The sequence below is a fragment of the Silene latifolia genome, chromosome Y (genome assembly GCF_048544455.1).
Source record: "Silene latifolia isolate original U9 population chromosome Y, ASM4854445v1, whole genome shotgun sequence".
Taxonomy (NCBI): Eukaryota; Viridiplantae; Streptophyta; class Magnoliopsida; order Caryophyllales; family Caryophyllaceae; genus Silene; species Silene latifolia.
Window position 1 is genome coordinate 250882347 of NC_133538.1, and position 7405 is coordinate 250889751.

The 7405-nt window shown below is 40.2% G+C and overlaps 1 non-coding gene across 1 annotated transcript; it reads right to left on the minus strand.

The window, feature by feature from the left end:
* Positions 1–2770: 2770 nt before the first annotated feature.
* LOC141634650 (small nucleolar RNA R71) lies at positions 2771–2877 on the minus strand. Its single transcript, XR_012539376.1, has one exon. It is a non-coding gene; the product is annotated as a small nucleolar RNA R71 (small nucleolar RNA).
* Positions 2878–7405: the final 4528 nt, after the last annotated feature.

Genomic DNA, 7405 nt, shown 5'->3' on the forward strand with positions numbered 1-7405 from the left:
AACAATACTCCCAATAATCCCCAATTCACCCAATTAGGGTTTAAACAAAACTAATGAATAGACATAAAAATGTTACAAGGATCTTACCCACAATATGACGATCTCAACAGTATAACGAACTCATAAATCTGACAACTCTAGCCTCTTGGATTTGATAGCAATGCGAGAGAAGAACTTACATTGTTTTGTTTTCTTTTGTAAAAGGTCTCGAATAAGGTAAAAAGATAAACTAAACTGACAATTCCACTTTATATAACTTTCACGCGTTGCTATCAAACCCGACAAAAAACACGTATAACTGATGTGACCATAATTAGCGCATATTTAGCCCCCGAATTAGCCTTGTTCTCATGCTTTTTAGTGCATATTTGGGTCATTTCTTATCTTTAGTTCTTTGTTTTGCATATTCTTTGAGATTTTGATCCCTTGGTAGGAAAGGAGTAAGAATCTTGCATTTTCATGGCAAAACGAGACTAAATTGATCGAATTCAATGACCAAGCATCAAGGAGAGACAAGATTAGAAGGCCTTTGTACGTATTATAGTAGAAGAGCAATGTTGAGAAAGGATCCTTGAGTCCCCAAGGAAATCCCCAAGGAATTTATGAAGAAAAGGGAAGAAAAGAAGAAGATATGTTGCTGAGTGACAATCCGAGCGGATTGTCACCAATCCGTCCGTCCCTTTGCCTGCACAATCCGTGCGGCTTTGTTTGAATCCGCTCGGATTCCACCTCCACAATCCGACCGGATTCCCTTGAATCCGCTCGGATTCCAACGCCAGATTCCGCCCGTCCCGACCTTATTCCGCCCGGATTCCAGCACAGCACGATTTCCTCTTCTCCAAGCTACAAAGAAAGAAGCCCTTCTCTCGAAAAATACCGGCTCCTCCTTGCTCAATCTAAAAAGTGTAATTACTAGTTTAGCCCTTAGTTAACCCTAATGCATCCTCCCTAATTTCCACTATAAATACCCCATTAGTCTAATTAGAGGAGCATGTTCTTCTTATCAATAATTGGTGTAGTTAATATCAATCAAATCTCTCTTTAATATTGTAATCAAGTATTAATCAAGTTTTAATCCAAGTTTTAGTTCTTTAATATCTCTTTTGTTCATCCTCTATTTTGGGTAATTGAAGATTATTTAGGTTATTGTTGGGAGATTGACAACCTCTCAATCAAGTATTCAAGTACATCTTTTATCTTTGCTTTATTATTGGAATCATTACTAGGTATAATCTCTTAATCCCTTTTTAATTATTGTTAATTACTTTCATTTATTCATCATGTTTCATATTGTTGGTATGATTGACAACCTTGCTAGCATGATCAATATGATAATGAGTGAGTAGTCTCTTAGCTAGAGTTAAATGGGTGATTAGGGGAAACCAACATGGGGAATGATTCATGCTTAAATTAATATGCTTTCATGTTTTATTTGCTTGCTTGTTTTGATCTCAACTCATGCACATGTTATATTTGATGAAATGCTAAGCCTATGAATCCTTGCATTTACTATCATCTTCTATCTTTTCAATGAGACTTGTAAGACATAACCCAACTCGAGTCTCATTAGACCATGCATGTTGTTGAGTAGGGAAGATTAAGTCGACTTGTAGGTGTTGTACAATCTAATCGATTCAGCTCCGAGACCCAAACTTTCCTAGGATTGTAAGATATAACCCAACTCAATCCATCACAACAATAATTGCTTGCTTATAATTTGAGAACATGTTTGTATGATCATATCCCATGATTCCCCTATGATCCCATGACACCCTAGTGCTTTTAATCAATTGTTTACACCCCTTTTTAATTCATCTTGCTTGTTTATTTTCATTGCTATTTTAGTTTAGTGACCTTCTACATCAACCCAATTTGTGACACCCCTTAGACACCACTAGTTGCAATAGAAATCTCATTTCAACTCCCGTCCCTTGGGATCCGACCTTTACTTGCCTCTTTACTAATTGTAGAGTTGTTTGTGAAGCTATAAATTGTGTTTTGATTCGACCGTGACCCAACGACCACATCTTAATTTTTGAACACGAAACGGACTCGCATCAAAAATGGCGCCGTTGCCGGGGACGGTGTTTGTTTGATTTAGATTTATTTTTATTGTTATTAGTTGTGTCTTTCTTCGCCTTGGGGAAGTAAAACTCCTCAAGGTTTGTTCTAAATGTTTTCGAGTTGTTTGATATTTTGCATGTCTAGAAGGTTACAAGGTGATTTATTACCTTTTGACCGTGAAATCGAAAGAACCTTGACGAACAATAGGAGACTTGTTAGGAGGAATTTAAGAGGTATTAGTGAAATTGTTCAACCCACTAGTGAGTTTGTCAATCCTTTCGCAATAGAAGGAGAAGAGAACCCATTACACAATACCCCACAAAATCCACCTACAATGCCTAAATTCTCGTCAAACTCCGTACCCACCGAGGAGAATCTACCGAATGGTACTCCTACACCGCAACATCTAACCGGAAATTTTATTGCCAAGTCCGCCTTCATCCAATTAGTTGAGGGGAGCCAATTTGGGGGGATGCCTAGTGAGGACCCTCATTCTCATATGGAAACCTTTTGCGACTATTGTGATGCAATCTCTCAAACGGGCGTGACTCAAGACCAAATTAGATGGGTCTTATTTCCTTTTTCCTTAATCGGCACCGCGAAGCAATGGTTGAAGGGCCTTGATAAGGCCACCCTCGGAATAAATTCTTGGAAGAAGTTGGCTCTAGCTTTCTACAAAAAATTCTACCCACCGGAAAAGACTAACATGCTAAGAGCTCAAATTACGGGTTTTAAGCAAAGGGATGAAGAGTCTTTGTATGAAGCTTGGGAGCGGTTTAAGGGAATTTGTCGCTCATGTCCTCACCATGGACTTAGCGAATGGTTTTTGGTACAACAATTTTGGAATGGTTTATATGAAGATTCTAGGAACATTCTCAATATGGGATCGAATGGAATGTTCACCGAAGTTGATGACAATCAAACATGGAACAAGATTGAGGAAATGGCGGTCCATAACTCACAATATAGTAGACCTCGCAAGGCTACTAGAGGAGGAAAGCATGAAGTGGACTCCGTTACTCAATTGGGTGCTCAACTTAGTGCTCACATTGACACAATCAACTTGAAGTTTGAACAAGCTATGGCTAGACTTGAGGAAAACTCAAAATCATCAAAGCATCATGTTAATGCCATGACGGCATCCTCATCAATCCCAAGTGGGATATGTGAGAATTGTGGAACTTTGGGACATGACCAAGGTGAATGTAGGGGAACAAATGAACAAGTGAATGCTTTCCAAGCATACAAGAGTGGTACCCCTTATTCCAACTTTTACAATGAAAACACCAAATTCCATCCAAATCTCTCATACAAAAGCCAAAATGTTCAAAACCCTCAAACAACATATACTCCACCACCCATGAGAAACCAAAATCAAAGACCCTTTTACAATCAAAACCAAGGTTACCAAAATCAAAATCCATACAATCACCAAAATGAACAAGGTTTTGGTGTTCAAAAAGCGGTCCTCCAAATGCAAAAGAATCAACAAGAATTTTTCACTCAAATGCAAACAGATAGCCAAGCAAAGGAAACCACCATCAACAACATTCTAGCTCACACCAAGATGTTGGAAACACAATTGACTAAACTAGCATCTTCAAGCTCACAAAGACAAAAGGGGCAATTACCACCTCAAAGTAATCCCCCTAGACATGAAACGGTTAGTGCCATTCACTTGAGAAGTGGTACAAGGTATGAAGCACCGAAGAAGCAAGTTGAGGATGAAGTTGTGGAAGCTAGCGAAAAGGAAGAAATTGTGCAAAACTCCAAAGATGGAGAATCATCAAAAGAAGAAAGTTCAAAGAAAAATGAAGACAAGGCCAAGGAGAAGGAGCCCATTGTGATTAGACTCCCTTTTCCAAGTCGTCAAGCCAAGCCCAAATTTGATGATCAACTTGGAAAGTTCATGGAAATTGTGAAGAATTTGGAAGTCTCGATTCCTTTCACGGAATTAATCAATCACGTGTCGGCCTATGCGAAATATATGAAAGATATCCGCACAAAGAAGAAGTCGATCCGGAAGCTTGAGACTATCGCCTTCACTAAGGTGAGTAGTGCAATACTTCAATGGAGTTCACCTCTAAAGTTAAAGGATCCGGGAAGCTTCTCAATACCGTGTACCATTGGCGACACAACGATCAACAAAGCCTTATGTGATCTAGGGGCTAGTGTGAGTGTCATGCCGTACTCGGTGAGTAAAAGGTTAGGGATGGGAGAGCTTAAATGCACCAATATCACACTCCAAATGGCCGATAGATCGACGAAGACACCATTAGGGATATGGGAAGATGTCCCCGTGCGAATTGGGAAGTTTTTCATCCCAGTGGACTTTGTCATTGTTGATATGGAGGAAGATTCCAACATTCCAATCATCCTAGGAAGACCTTTCCTACACACCGCGGGTGCGGTGATTGATGTGAAACATGGTGAGCTCACTCTAGAAGTGGGAGATGAAAACATAACTTTTAATCTTGACAAGACTATGAGAGGTCCTCGTTTGCATGAATCATGTTTCATGATTGATCATTATAGCCGAAAGGATGAAAGGAAGAAATCGGAACTCCAATGGAAGAAGAAAATTGAAGATGCTCCATTCAAAGAGCAAGTGAATTGTGACAAGGAGAGCTTGCAAAGCTCATCAAAATCAATCAAGGAAGAAGAGGATGGCCTCATAGGCCAAGAGAAGAAATTGGGAGAGTTGTCTCCATCTAAGCAAGAGATTTTCAATGATCAACTTAATGAAGTTTGTGGTCTTTGGGACGACGAATTTGAAGGGATTTTTAATCCCTACATTGGTAATGCCATCGATCAAGACCAACAACAAGGACCAAGGTCTATTCAGGACCTCTACCATGATAATGAACAAGCTTTTGATTACTTCTTCAAGGTGTTGAGCAACATCAACAACACCTTGAACTTGCCCCCTTGACATCTCATCAAGAATGAGAGTTTGGTGGAGTCCTCCCTAAACCACCACTTGTAAATATTTCTAACTCCCTAACTTACATTTCAATTCTTGTATTGCATTTTTGTCATCTTTGGATTTTTATTTACTTTGATCAAAATAATTGTCATGTTTGAGAGAAGTGAGGGAGGGACTAACAATTTCAATTGATGTGTAGTGCTTTTAGCTTAGTGTGGGGATGACAATTGCCTAGGCTATCCATGCCTAGTAGTGCCCCCACAATGAAGAACACAAGACTTGAAGAAAGAATAGAATAATGGTAAGGGAAATGCATTGTGCACGGATGGAACTGAATCCGAGTACACAGGGGAAGAATCCGAGCGTATTCCACAGAATACGCCCGTCTTCAGTAATCCGAGCGTACTGCAGAAAATCCGCCCGTCCTGAACTGAGCTGAATTTTGAAAATTTCTTGACTGTGACTGAATCCGGGCGTCCTGAGCAAGAATCCGCCCGTCTTGAAGAATCCGCCCGTCTTGAAAGAAAGACGTCCGTCTTTGCAGCTGAGGAAAACAAGAAAATTCTCCTGGACTGAAATACGTCCGTCTTCAAGCAAATCCGCCCGTCCCGTGTCAAGCAAATCCGAGCGTATTCCACCAAATCCGCCCGTCTTTAGGCGAGTTTTCTAAAACCCAGAAAGAGCAGAATCCGCACGGATTGGGCAGAATCCGCACGGATTGCCCCTGCAGATTCGAAAATTTCGGTCTTTTTAAAACCCCTCCCACCTTCATTCATTCATTCATAAACACTACCCACAACATCAAAACCCTCATTCTCTCCATCACAAAAACAAAATCCCTCAACAACATTCACCAAAAACAAATCAAATCATCCTTCCAACAACAAATCAATCACTCCTTCTTCAATAAAAATCAAAACCAAGCACAAAATCTTCAACCTTTGAGTCGATTTTTGATTTCATAAAGGCAAAGCCTTTCACCTTCAAATCGATTTGGGTATACTACAAATTGAAGATTTTTCATTCTTTTCTTGGTTAGTTCATCAATGGCAAGGACGAAGGGAGCAACAAAGGCAACAAAGGCACCAAAGGCTAAGGCACTCTCACAAAGGCAAAAGGCTCTTCAAACAAGAAAGCATTGGCTATGGTGGTAGCAACACCAAACTTGGAAGTGCAACAACAACAACAACCTTCTATGGGAGCAACAACACCTTCTACTCCGGAAATTGATCAACTTTTGCATTATCCGGAGGTAACTTTTATTTCCGATACCCATAGAAATACCTTTGTCAAGTTTGCTATGAAGTCATTACAATCCACCAAATTTATATGTGAAGATACCTTAGAAAAATTGGGTGTTCTTGAGCAAATTAGAGCCTTTTTCAATGCCATGGGGTTAAAGAAATTGTTTGAAACAAAGGAATTGACATACCCCTCCCTTACCTTGGAATTTTTGAGTTCCTTGAAATTCACCAAAGTTGAGAATAGGGAGAATCTCGAGTTTCGTCTAGCTAATGTTAGTATACGCATTACCTTTAGGGAATTGAGTGAAATTTTGGGTCTTAGTGATGAATCGCGTTATTTTAAGAATTATGGAAAGTATGACCCCGAACCTCTTTGGGAGGCAATCTCCGGGAAGAAATTTGAGGACTTTCATGCAAGTCGTGCTCTTTTGGTCCACCATCCCGGCATAAGAGTATGGCACAAGGTCGTGGGAAACACCATAATTGCAAGGAAAGATACCAACCATTTCACCAAACTTGATTTTATTCTCTTTGAATCGGCTTTGAACATTGGAAGAGTACACACCAAGCCTTACAATTCTTTGAGGCTCTTGGTAGATAGATGGCTCAACATTGATTGTGGGAAGAAGGGCACAACCGTTATTGTCAATGGCGGCCTAGTCACTATCCTAGCTAAGCACTTTGATCCTAACTTCAATAAGGATAACAAGTACAAAGCAAAGGAAGGTGGTCATCTTGTTGATATGCATACTATGATACACAAGTTCAAGTGGGTTGCCCATAACCCCCTTGACACTAAGTATGGATGGCTCACTAGTGAAGCTAGATCGTTCACCTTGCCTTCAAAGATTTGTCGTCTAAGCGTCCACCGGACCAATTATCTACTTCCCCTTTCTAAAGTGGCCGAGTATATTATTCAACAACAAAAGGGTGATCTTGAAACTCCCTCCTCTTCCATTGTCATACCACCTTACCCATTTGAGTATGAAGAGTTCAAGCCGGAAGGAGTTGAAGCTAGAAAAGATGATGTGACTCTTCTCATGCAAGCAATGCACAAGCAAGCCTTTGAAGATCGGAAAAATGCTTACTTGGCTCAATATCCATCTTGTCCTTTGCCTAGTTGGGCGGATAGAGAAGTCCTATTTCCGGGTGCATCTAGGGTCGTTTTGGG